Below are 14,539 nucleotides of genomic sequence, written 5' to 3'. Positions count from 1 at the left end.
CGTTGGTGTTACCATTAGGTCCCTGGGAAGGGCGTCCACCTTTCTGCTTCGACTCCATTAAAACGAAAAGTTTGTTCTTCGTCAAGTTTTCTGTAGTAGTCTGGCCTGCAAAGTTTCTTTGGTTAATGGTTGCAGCATGACCGCTAGTAGGAGTCGCAGGACCAGGCACGTTGGTGGGAGGATTAGGTCCCTGGGGAGGCTGACCACCTTTCTGCTTCGACTCCATTAAAACGAAAAGTTTGTTCTTCGTCGAGTTTTCTGTAGTAGTGTGGCCTGCAAAGTTTCTTTGGTTAATGGTTGCAGCATGACCACTAGTAGGAGTCGCAGGACCAGGCACGTTTGTGTGACCATTAGGTCCACCGGGAGGAAGAACAGCCTTCTTCGTCAAGTTTTCTTCCTCGTCATGCAACACCCTGCCAGCCTCAGACAATTGCATGCTTATGAAAAATAGCAGTAGAACTGCTGTAACTCCGATAACATTAAGAACACCCATGATGACGAAATTGTACTATAAAACTTGGAAGAGCTAGCTAGCAAAGGTTAAGATCTAAAACGACAATTGAAGGATATGTGGAGATGAGGTGAGTTAAATTACTTACACATATGGGTATTTATACTCACCAACATATATGCATCAATGCATGGCTTTCAACCTTGTTTAATACGTTAAACGTGGTCTAAGTAGCATTCAAATATTGAAGAAAGTATTAAGCTTAAGGGGTCGTGCAAACGTACGTTTAGGGTATAAAGAGAAGGAAAAACTACTATTAGACGCTTCCAGGATAGTGTTAATAACGATTCTCAGTCAAGAATAATATTTTTCCCTAAATTAAGTTGAGGAGCTTGTTCATTTTTTGTTTTGTTTTCCCATACAATGGAATGCATTTCGGGCACAAAGAAATCAAAGGCTATATATATACTGCGTATCATTTTATGGGTTTTTCGATAATGTAAATGTATAAGAAATTTGAAAAACCTCATAGCATGCCTCTTTGGAATTAATATACCAGATGATACTCAGATTTCTGTTACTGAATATTAAAATATCAAAAACTAGATGTATTTGCTGTCCATTTGGGGAAATTCTACGGTATCTGTATGTATGTGATACACTCATTTACAAATCTGACAACAATTTTGTTGTCATTGTGGTAAATAGAGTTATTTTTTAGATGTAAATGAGTATATGATAAACATCTAAGTACTCTAGACAACCCCGTCAATTTGACCCAAATATATTTGACCAATAGATGTCTATAAGAGCGACCTTGGCCTTTTGTGTAATACTAATTTGGTCTTTTAGACTCGTTATTGGTCTTTTGATTAAGCAAATGGTCCAGGTTTATGTACAACTCGAATATAGCTGCCTGACTGCCTTCCAGTATAAATCGACAAATAAATTGAATTGAATTTGCTTGAGTCAAAGTAGTATGATCTTGTCGTGTAAAGGGTTAGCATGCATCAACTTCAAACATTCAACATTCAGACCCTCCCCCACGCTTTCCAATCAAATTAAGCTTCAAAAGCTCAGTCAAAAATTGTGCAGCAAGCAAATAATCGTGTCAAGTAAATAAATTTCATGAACAGGTAGGTCAAAAATATATATGCCCGTCCCTCTGGTAAAAACAAGTCAACATTGTGCATTAGCTAGCTAGTAATTAATAGTGCAGATATTCTAGCCTACAATATTGATAAACTTCTCTCTACTTCAGCGAATTGGTAATTTTTTTTCTTCGTCTTTATCGAAAAGGTGAATAATGAAATATGCTAAAAAGGTAAGAAATAAATTAAAAGCGGGAATTATTTGATTTCTAGTCGAAGTAAAAGAAATATGACGAAATGGGAGAACATGACTATGACTCATTTAAAAATCAGGATAGGTATTCATCAAGGCTAAGGAATGCTCACTTTTGACTAGGTAACTCCCTAAGCTAGTTCCTAGAATTCAAGGCTCTCACATTGGCTACCTTGTTTATATTCCATTTTTCATGTATCTTATTATATGTGTCATATATATTCATGGAATCTAAAGCATGTCTTGTGAATTTTATCTACGCTTATATAATTATGCCTACGCATGCCTTTATATTATGCTATTGTTTATATTTTATTTTAAGCATGCCATATATATTTTGTTATATATTATTTATGAAATTTTGAGCATGTTTTATTTCATTTACGCTTATATAATTTTTTCCTATGCATGCCTCTATATTATAATTGTTACTACCTTCTACAATTGTTCCTATGCATGCCTTTATATTTTTATTCATGATTAAACGTTCTATGGTTATTCCTTATTTAGAATGCTACATATAAATCGTGTTTTGCCATGATATGAAAATTCATGCGCATTATAAATACATACTTACCTTGACAAAGCATTTTCACATAGCATCGAAAAAAAAATTTGACCATTACGAATCTTGGTCTTGAAATCTAATTCATATTTTTGAAAAATAATTCACGTGGATGTCTTTATGATTATATCTTCTCTCTTGTTTTATGTAGATGGCTGATCCAAATCGACCTGAATTTGACATTTTGGACTCAGAAGGACTTGAGTACCATCGTTGGATTTCTGATGTGGAAACCGCCTTTGTGGCAAAAGACTACACTACCACCATTACCGACCCCAAAGACGATGTACCATCTAATAAGATGAAAGCAAGTGCCTTAATGTTTTTAAGGCTACATATTGATCCTAGCCTACGTTGGGAGTACCTTCAGTTGAAGACACCTAAAGAACTGTGGGATGCCCTTAAAGGACGTTTAGGGAACATTCATGACACTTTACTCCCAGAACTGACCGTTCAGTGGAATGAAATCCGCTTGCTTGACTACAAAAGGGTCAATGACTTCAACAAGAACATGTTGTTGTTCTGAAATTTTAATTAAAACTCGCAAGAGCACGAATCGTCGTTAATATAGTGTGCAAGTACGAGGTTGTTCCAACTGAGAATTGATAATCAATTTAAATCCTAACCTAATTAATCCAAACACAAAAATACATAAACAATCAAACTAAAGAAGATATGGTTTTAAGGTTTTCGACTAAACAAATAATGTGAAAATTAAAGAAAGAAAGAAACATATAATGATAAAACATAGGGTTTCAGAATCAACCACTAACAATCCTATTTATGTTTCAATGCAATTAATAGATTCTTTTGTTTCTCTAGATGATAATTCTCATATCTAAGTCCTTCTCAGGTACTCTAGCTAGACCATAGTTTTCTTTAAGTGTATGATGCTCTCCCTCTTGGGTAAAGATCTTATATCCTAACTATGCAATTTATCCTTCTCAGGTATAAATTTAACATGCAAGACTCATTACACTTTAGAAAACAAGGGAATCAAGCAAACCATTAGTCTTTCTCAAGTAATAATGTAATTTTACCACACTTAATCACAAGAAGCTAATCAAATTATGTTGCATCTCTGCTTCAAATTTGTCTTCCAATTACTATATGCAAAGCCCTAAGGTGATCAATCAAAGAACTTAAACATAAAGCATAAATTCAAATAGTGATTAAGTATTCATCATAAAGAAACTATAAATCCATCAATAAATCATCAAAGTACATAAACAATCATGATAGAGCATCATCCTAACCCTAGAAAAAGGTTTAGCAAAAAATAACTAAATAAAACATAGCAAAAACATAAAAAGAATGGAAGGAAAAAGAAGGGGAAGATGGATGAGTCGTCTCTGTTCTTTAGGCATCTACATTATGCTCCCGAGACTTCCTTTCTCATCTAAATTCATGATCCCCTTATATAGGGAAGATTTCTGCTCATCTTTGGCTTCATGTTTTCTTGTAAAACTTGGGTTTAGATTCATTTCTTCATTTGGAATGGGAAAACCTTGAAATAACTCTTGTAGAAGTAGGAATAAGTTCAACATTTAATCCTCATCTGAATTAACTTGCTTGAAACATTAGGATTGACGATCGCGTGCCACGGAACTTGAGTTCTCCACGAATGGTTGTAAATTCCTGAGCAGATTTTCTGTTCGACCTATCTTTACTCAAATAATCATAACTTTCTCCAGAAGTATCGAAATCAAGATCCGTAAAATTCTACAGAAAGTAGACATCCTTAGCTTTCCATGAATATAAGACTCATTGTCTGGTTCGATACAAATATTTTCTAGTAATTCGGCGAAGTTAGGTATTCTGCACAGACAGATTCTGGAATGTGGTATTGCAATCGCCTTTCAATCCTAGTTAGCACATTTTAGCTTCTTTTCTTCTCTTTATACGAAACAAACCTACAAAAACACTAAAACATATAAATGAATCATGAATAAAGAGAAGTAAACATAAATGTCAATATTAAGAGGCATAGAAATATAGGAAAATATGAGCACATCAGAAAATGATATGATCGAGAAGACTCTTTCCACCTTTCCTACTTCAGCACTTATACTAGCGAACCAGTATAGATTGGAGTATGACAACAAAAGAATCACAACCTTCAATAAGCTAATTATAATCAACCTACTGCAAGTGACTGAGAGGCATAATAAGATTCTTTTGAGCAACAATGCCAGGCCCGTTGGGACAAAGAAAATTTCCGAGGCTAATTATGGCAAGTGAAAGGTAGAAAGAACCCCAATGCAAAGGGGGTTGGACGTGCTGATCCCTACCCAAGTGGTAACAATGCACCACGTGGAAAGGGACATGGGGTTCATGGTATGGGTCGTGGAGGCCCTCCCAATGTATGGCGCAGAGATGGTGGTGCTGGCCCTAGTGGTCATGGAAACAAGGTGCAAAAGGCACCTAGGAACCTTTCAGTCAAAAAGGAAAGAGCTGGCAATGAACCATGCTATAGGTGTGGAGTCATTGGGCATTGGTACAAGAACTGTCAAGCAAGCAACAAAGTAGCAGCCACTTACAAGAGGTATAGGGAGTCTAAAGAACAAAAGGCTCACTATATGGAAGAAGGAGGTCATGACCCAGACATCAACCTCACAATTGCAGACTTCAATGGCAACAAGAAACTTGCTCAGTCAATGGATGCTCTAGATTTTGACTGATCTGCTTTATTTATTTATTTTATTTTCCAAAAACAGTTGTGAAGGCATAATGCCTCATTTCTAATTAGACTATTGCTTAGTCTTAAAGTTTATTTCAATTATGATTTGATGAATTAGATTTCTAAACAAGACCTTGATTCGATTATCGTTGGCTTATTAATAAATTTTAGATTTTATTCTGAAGCATTGAATTTATTCGATTTTTACTACACATATTTACATGGTTCGAAATAGCACTATAAAGATGTAAAGCAATACATCTAGAGAAAAAATTATTAGAATGAAAAGATTATCATTCTACCTAAAATAGAAATACTCTAAAGAATATGAGATATATTTTTCGAATTAATTAATAATACCTCTTATGTACTTGTAGGAATGAATCGAGGGGAACTTAAGTCCTTAATTGATAATATGGGACTACCCACACCATATTAAGGAATAGGCAATTATTCATTGAATTAATAGCCTATAATTCCTCTGTGACCACGATGATTGGATCATCACAAGTAATAAAATGGCGAGGAACTGCCAAATTTTTGCTGCCTAACTACACAATTAATGTTTCAAGTTACAGACGCTCTGTATGCACCAAGAGCTAATCGAACCTTGTTAAGTTTCAAAGATATTCGTACCAACAGTTATCATGTAGAAACCCACTGTGAGAATGGAACCGAATACCTTTATATTACTTCTAATGAATGTGGAAGGAAACGCATTTTAGAGAAACTAATGAGTCAATCTAGTGGATTATACCTCACTACTATTCAGATCATTGAATCCTACGTTGTCACCAACAATGAAATGTGGGACACTGACTCATACATGATTTGGCAGGACCACCTAGGGCACCCTGGTCGTGACATGATAATCCGTATTTTAAAGAACTCACAAGGACATCCCTTCTTTCGAGTGAAAAATAAAATTAGACAAAAATCTGCCATACTGCAAGGTGTCTATCCTAGTACTGCTCAAATGCAGCCATTGCCTTCTGAAGTACCACAAGCACTACCTCCCTCCCATTATGCCTCATTGACTATTTCAAAGGCACATCACTTGTTTTGCAAAGCCTGCTCTTTAGCAAAAACAGGATCGACACCTTTCTATACTAAAGATACAAAACAAAACATTCCCTTCTTCCATTCTTACAAAGGATACAAGGAGATATATGTGGACCTATCCATCCAAAATGCGGACCATTCAAGTACTTTATGGTTCTGGAGGATGCTTCGACACACTGGTCACATGTCGCATTATTGTCCACAAGAAATGCTGCATTTGCAAAACTCCTAGCACAGATTATACATTTAAGGGCTCACCACCTTGATCACCCTATGAAGTCTATAAGGCTTGATAACGCTGGAGAGTTTACATCAAAAACATTTGATGATAATTGCATGTCTATTGGGATCGATGTAGAGCATCATGTACCCCATGTGCATACACAAAATGGTCTCGCAGAAGCCACCATCAAAAAGCTATAGATGGGAGTTAGGGCACTGGTTATGCCTACCAACCTGCCTATATCTACCTAGGGTTATGCAATATTACACGCAGCTTTACTTATTCGTTTTAGACCCACTGCTAGCCAACCATTTTATGCATACCAGTTGGTAATTGGATATGAGCCTGATATTTCACACTTACGCATATTTGGTTGCGCAATATATGTACCTATTGCACCCCCACAGTGCACAAAAATGAGTCCGTAGAGACGATTAGGTATTTATGTTGGATAAGAATCTCCAACCAGTATCCGCTATTTGGAACCCTTGACAGGAGATCTCTTTACCGCTAGATTTGCGGATTGTCACTTTGATGAGACAGTCTTCACGTCGTTAAGGGGAGATAGGAAAAAATATTTTCCAAGGGAACGACAGGAATTGTCGTGGTTTGTCCCTACTCTGTCTCATTTTGATCCCCGCACTTCATAGTGTGAAAGTGAAGTGAAAAGAATAAACGATTTTCAAAACGTGGCAGATTTGATGCCTGATGCATTTACTAATATCGCAAAAGTGAAGAGATCACATATACCAACTGCAAATGTGCCTGCAAGGTTAGAAGTCCCCAACAAGGGGCACGACACCGCAGATAGAGGCGCTGCAACCACACTTAGTGGAGGTGTGGTTGAGGCCATGGCTCCCCAAAGGAAGAGAGGGAGGCCACTTGGTTTGACTGACACTCACCCATGGAAGAAGAGGACGAGTAAGGCACAAACTGATCCATTAATCATCAATGAAGAGAATCTCTCTCATAAGATTGTCTCTGATTATTATGTCCATGAATCAATACTGGAGGACACTCCGACATGTGAAATGATTCCAGAAATAAAGAAATGTCAATTGATTATGAGAGTGCGTATGAGTTTAAGGAAAGATTTTCCATACACATTGACGATGTATTTGCATACATTGTTGCTCAAGAAATCATAAAGCACGATGATATCGAACCACACTCTATTGCAGATTGGCCTAAATGGAAAGAAGCAATCCAGGCAGAATTAGATTCTCTGGCAAAGAGATAGGTATTTGGTCCGGTAGTGCGAACTCCATTAGGTGTAATGCCTGTAGAACATAAATGGGCCTCTGTCAGAAAGCGTAATGAGAAGAATGAAGTCTTGAGGTACAAGGCTAGCCTTGTGGTGCAAGGTTTCTCACAACACCCTAGAATTGACTACGAGGAGACATACTCTCCCGTAATGGACGTTATAACGGTCCGCTACTTAGTTAGCTTGGTAGTTTCCGAATGACTAAAAATGCAGCTCATGGATGTGGTTACTGCATATCTCTATGGGGATCTTGATTCAGAGATATATATGAAAATGCCTGATGGCCTTACATTACCCAAATCAAGTGACTCTAAACCACGGAGTGCATTTGCAATTAGGTTGAAACGCTCACTTTACTGATTGAAACAATCCGAGCGGATGTGGTATACCCATCTAAGTGACTACTTGATTGGGAAGGGATATAAGAACAATGAATTATGCCCCTGTATTCATAAAGAAAACAAGTTCTGAATTTGCAATTGTAGTTGTATATGTCGATGATATGAACATAATAGGTACTGTTGATGAAATAAGAGAAACGGTGAGCTACTTGAAATCCGAATTTGAGATGAAAGATCTTGGGAAAACTCGATTCTGTCTAGGCCTTGAACAAAAACACCGAGTTTGTGGAATACTAGTCCACCAGTCTGCGTATGTCCAAAAGATGCTCAAGCAATTTAACATGGACAAAGCACATCCGGCTAGCACTTCCATGATCGGTTGAAGTTTGGATGCAAAGAAAGATCCATTTCGTCCAAAGGAAGATGATGAAGAGGTGTTGGGACCTGAAATTCTCTATCTAAGTGCAATAGGCGCATTATTGTACTTAGCCCAATGCACTCGATCAGACATTGCATTCTCAGTGAACTTGTTAGCTAGATTTAGCTCAGTGCCAACGCAGCGTCACTTGAATGGTATCAAGAACATTTTCCGATACCTAAAAGGAACCATTGACTTGAGACTGTTCTTTCCCTACAGAGAGACAAGAGGGACCGCAGATGGAACTGCAATCCCTAAAGGAAATGTTGATGGCAAAAGCGCCACTCACTACACCGAAACCCCAAATAATGTTTTGGTTGGTTTTGCTGATGTTGGGTACCTCTCTGACCCACATAAAAGTCATTCCCAAACTGGTTATGTATTTACCATTAGGAACACGGCGATATCTTGGAGATCAACCAAGAAAACTCTTGTGGCTACCTCCTCAAACCACTCAGAGATCATTGCTCTACATGAGGCGGTTCATGAGTGTATATGGTTAAGAGCTATCATTACACATATTCGAGGGACTAGTGATTTTAGTTCTACCACTGAAGAGCATACTTGCATTTATGAAGATAATGCAGCTTGCATCAAACAGATGAAGCTAGGTTATATCAAGGGTGATAATACAAAACATATATCGCCAAAGTTTTTCTACAATCAGCAACAACAGGCTCTCCTCAAGATTCAAGTGAATCAAGTAAGGTCTGAGGAGAATGTGGCAGATTTGTTCACCAAGTCATTGCCTAAGGCCATATTTGAGAAACATGTGAAAAACATAGGAATACAAAGAATTTCAATTCCAAGCTCCCTTGATTAATGTAAGGATTAGGGGGAGGTGTAGACGTCAGGGGGAATCTAACACACACATGTCATCCTCAAATGTAATAGGTGTGTTGTGCTCTTTAACTTCAACTAAGGTGTATTTTTTGTCTCACATGGTTTTTATTGTTACTTGGCAAGGTTTTTAGTGAGGTAACAATTCATGCATCATTTCTTCTTTGACTTGGCATAAGGGGGAGTGTTAAAGAAAAAACACATTATGTGCCTTTGTCAAAGCTACTGACGAAGAGGAAATCAAGGAATTGCAATTACAGCTCAATCAGCATTTACTATCATTATTGTAATTTGATATTTCCGTTGTAATTCTATCTCTATATAAAGGGATTATCAAATAAAATGAGCAGACCAATTCCCATTTTACTTCTACATATTTCAAAACTATAACATTATTCAAAAAATCTAATAATAATAATAATAATAACCCACACGTGATGCTTCATCTTTTTTTTTTTTTTTTTTGCAAAGTTCATCATCTAGTTTTTATTTTTATCTTGATTATCAATAAAATTCTTCATTTCAATTAAAAAATCAATTATATTTAATAGCAAAAGACCAATATAACCTTGCACATAAAATGTATGTGGCCAAAAACAAGAGTTCTGTTAAAGGAAAAGCATATTATGTGTCTTTGTCAAAGTGACTGACGGAGAGGGAATCAAGGAATTAGCGATTACCATCAATGAGCAAGGATTACGGATCAATAAGCATTTAATGTCATCATTGTAATTGATATTTCCATTGTAATTCTCTCTCTATATAAAGGGACTATGAAATGAAATGAGTAGACCAATTCCAATTCTCATTTTACTTTTACACGTTATCAACATGCTCAGAGCAAATAGCCAAGAGAAAGAAAAAAACGGAAACCCTAGAAGAAATTTTTTTTTCTACCGCCACCCCAAAACAAAAAAAAATTATTTTTCCCGGTCGCAAAGCCCCACAGATCCTTCTTCCGCCCATGAGCCTCACCAAGCCCTGCATCATCCCGCACAGACCGGAGCCTCACCTGCTCCCTTTCACCAGAGCCTCACATGCTCCCCTTCACCGGAGCCTCATCTGCAGCACCGATCCCCAAACGCCTGCAGCATCGATCCGCACACGCCCAGCCTCCATCCTCAGGCCCAGAAGAAGAACAGAGAACCAGAAGAAGGAAAAGAAGACCCGAAGAAGAAAGAGAAAGAAAAAGAAAGAGGAAGAAAAAAAAAAGGAGAAAAGAAGCAAAAAAAAAAAAAAACTGTGACCCAGCCCAGAAAAGAAAAACTGCAACCCAAAAAAAGAAGAAGAAAATAAACAGGCCTTGCGGCCCAGAAAGAAAAAGAAAAGAAAAAAGCCTTATGGCCCATTGCTGAAAAAAGAGGAAGCGGCCCAGTTTTTCTCAAGCCCAAAAACACGCACGCCTGCATCAACACACGCGTGTGCTAGGATCGTTTAATTTTCTCAAAACCAAGTATGTTTTTTTTATATTTTTGGTTGCCTTATTTATATTCCATTTTTCATATATCTTATTATATGTGTTATATATATTCATGGAACCTAAAGCATGAGCATTTTATATTTACTATTTTTAAGCATGCCTTGTATTTTATTGTTTATGTTTTTATCATGAAATTTTGAACATGTTTTATTTTAGGGTCGTTGACCAAAAGCCCCAAAATGAGCCAAAGTTATCCCACTTACCCCAGCAACAAATTTTTATTCCCACTAATCCAATTTCAATTGAAATAACAATTTTACCCTCAGTTTAATTAATGAATTACAACCACATCCCTTCTCTCTCTCTCTCTCTCTCTCTCTCTCTCTCTCTCTCTCTCTCTCTCTCTCTCTCTCTCTCTCACACGCTCTGAACCAGTGCACAATCTCCTTCAGCTTCGTTCTCTGGTCTGGATGGCTGGCGGAGAGACGAGGACGAGGACGATGATGACGTCGATGGAGGAGATTATGGAGGTGATTCTCGGTGAAGGAGCAGATCTGACGCCATCGATCGTCGTCGATGTTGGTGGATCAGCGGTCTCAATTCAAAGCAAGTTTTGTGAAGGCGTCGAACCGGAAGAAGAGAGAGAGAATGGTGAGGTCTGTTCCTTGACCGTCAACTACCACCGACAGACCAAAGAGCATCTTTTCCTGTCGCCGGAGCTGAGTGACTGGAAAATGCAATGCGGGAGGTGGAATCCGCGAAGAAGGTTACAGTCCCGTCGCCGGCGGAGTTTTCTGGGCCCGAGTTGTTGAACGAGCTGGAATCGGCGTCTGGGCATGTAAATTGGCTGTGAAAGGACAGAGCTGGCTAAGCTGCAAAAGGAAGAAGACGACCAGAACAGTTTTCAAGCTTATCAACTTGTCCTTTAAAACGACGCCGTTATGGCTGCTTCGTCTTCTCATTCTTCTTCTTTTTTCCCTTGGATATATGAGGTGCCAGAGATGTAGGTTCTGTTTTGGAAAAGTTAATTAGTTGGTGATCGGCATGCGACATTATACATGAGACACACTGTATATGCCAGTTGTATGGAGTACGAATTTGTAATCATTTGCCTTGGATATATGAGGTGCCAGAGATGCATTCACACAAAGATCTATATGACAGTAATCATCCATTCTTGAAAATTACTCTAGCTTGCCATCATAACTTTTTTTTTTGTTTAAGTAATAGGGCAGAAAGAAAGAAAAAAAAAGTTTTGAATGGGCAATAGACGTTTTGAATTGATGTAATCTCCTCTCTTTTTTTTCTTTAATCAAAGTTTTATTTGTGTAATTTTAGGAAGCCTGGTTCCCATTTCGGTAACTGAAACGTCTATTGGGAGGCAATATACTTCTATTGGCGGGCAATAGACGTTTTGAATTGATGTAATCTCCTCATTTTTTTTCTTTAATCAAAGTTTTATTTCTGTAATTTTAGGAAGATTGGTTCCCATTCGGTAATCGAAACGTCTATTGAGAGGCAATAGATGTCTATTGGGGGGCAATAGACTTTTATTGCCCTTATATTAGGGGGCAATAGGCGTATATTGGGGGACAATAAACATCTATTAGGAGGCAATACACTGTTGGGGCAATAGACGTCTATTGGGGGGCAATAGACTTGTATTGCTCCTCTATTGGGGGCAATAGAGGTTTTCAAAAAAATCCGGTAGGCAGCGGCCAGTGACCGGATTCAGGCGGTGGATGACCGGATTCCGGCAATCGGTGACCGGAATCCGGTAAAAGTTGACCGGATTCCGGTGACCGGCTCCGGCTAAGTCTCCTATGGTTTCTCTCTCTCTCTCTCTCTCTAAGTAACAATGGGGTGAGGGGTAAAATGCTATTGAAAAAAAAAATTTTAAAAAAAATCTTAATGGGGTATTAGGGAAGACTCCCTTAGAGTGTATTGGGTAAGAGGAAATTAAAAAAACTTAATGGGGTTAGTGAGATAAAAATCCCTAGAAATGGGGTAAATAGACAAAAACCATTTATTTTATTTACGCTTATATAACTATTCCTAAGCATGTTTTTATATTATGCTATTGTTTATAGTTAGGCTAAATACTGATTACTACCCTGTATTTTGGGTCCAAAATCAATTCAGTCCCTGAATTTCTAATTTCATCAAGAACACCCATGCACTTTCAATTTTGATTTAATAGGTCTAATTTGTTAGTCTTCCGAAAAATGAGTCATTTAACTTGTTGACGTGACTCATATATGGCCTATGTTTTATGATGTGGTGTTGAGGTGACATGCATAGTCAATTTAGGAGTGAGTCCAACTATTAGAAATCTATCAAATAAATAGTTTTTCAACAAATAATCCAACTATAACTTGAACCCATAACAGAATATTAACAAATTGGACCTATTAGATCAAAATTGAAAGTATAGGGGTGTTTTTGATGAAATTAGAAGTCCAGGGACTAAATTGATTTTGGACCTAAACCACAGGGTAGTAACCAGTATTTAGCCCTTTATAGTTTTACGAATGTTATATTATGTGTAGCATATATTTTGTTATATATTTGTGAAATTTGAGCATGCCATATAATTTATTTTTATACATGCTATGTTTAAATGTGCTATGGTTATTTTTAGAATGCAACATATACATTCCGTTTTGCCATGATAATGAAAATTCATGCGCATTATACACACACACTTACAGTGATAAACCATTTTCACATAGCATTGAAAAATGTGACAATTACGAATCTTGGTCTTGAAATCTAATTCACATTTTTGGAAAATAATTTACGTGGATGTCTTTATGATTGCGTAATTTATATCTTCTCTCTTGTTTATATAGATGGCTGATCCAACTCGACTTGAATTTGACATCTTGGACTCAGAAGGACTTGAGTACCACCGTTGGGTTTCCGATGTAGAAACTGCCTTTGTGGCAAAAGACTACACTGCCACTATCAAAACTCCCACTGACCCCAAAGACGATGGACCGTCTACTAAGGTGAAAGCAAATGCTTTAATGTTTCTAAGGCGACATATTAATCCTAGCCTACGTTGGGAGTACCTTCAGTTGAAGACACCCAAAGAACTGTGGGATGCCCTTAAGGAACATTTTTGGAAACATTCATGATACGTTGCTCCCAGAACTGACCGTTCAGTAGAATGAAATCCACTTGCTAGACTACAAAGAGTCAAAGACTTCAACAAGAACATGTTGTGCCTAAAGGCACGTCTCAATTTTTGTGGAAAGGAACTCACAGAAGATGATATGATCCAGAAGACTCTTTCCACTTTTCCTACTTCAGCACTTATACTAGCGAACCAGTATAAACTGGAGTATGACAACAAAAGAATCACAACCTTCGATAACCTGATCAACCTACTGCAAGTGGCTGAAAGGCATAATGAGGTTCTTTTGAACAACAATGCCAGATCTGTTGGGACAAAGAAAATTCCCGAGGCTAATTATGGCAAAGTGAAAGGTGGAATGAACCACAATGCAAAGCGGGTTGGACGTGCTGATCCCTACCCACGTGGCAACAATGCACCATGTGACAAGGGACGTGGGGGTCGTGGTATGGGCCGTGGAGGCACTCCCAATGTATGGTGCAGAGATGGTGGTGCTGGCCCTAGTGGTCATGAAAACAAGGTGCAAAGGGCACCTAAGAACCTTTCAGTCAAACAGGGTAGAGTTGGCAATGAACCATGCTATAGGTGTGGAGTCATTGGGCATTGGTACAAGAACTGACAAGCAAACAACAGATTAGCAGCCAATTACAAGATATATAGGGAGTTTAAAGAACAAGAGGCTCACTATATGGAAAAAGGAGGTCATGACCCAGACGTCAACCTCACAATTGCAGACTTTAATGGCAACAAGGAACTTGCTCAGTCAATTGATGCCCCAGATTTTAATTAATC

This window comes from Rosa chinensis, chromosome 6 (assembly GCF_002994745.2).
Source record: "Rosa chinensis cultivar Old Blush chromosome 6, RchiOBHm-V2, whole genome shotgun sequence".
Taxonomy (NCBI): Eukaryota; Viridiplantae; Streptophyta; class Magnoliopsida; order Rosales; family Rosaceae; genus Rosa; species Rosa chinensis.
The sequence above is the reverse complement of the archived record's forward strand: the minus strand, read 5'-3'. Positions refer to the sequence as shown.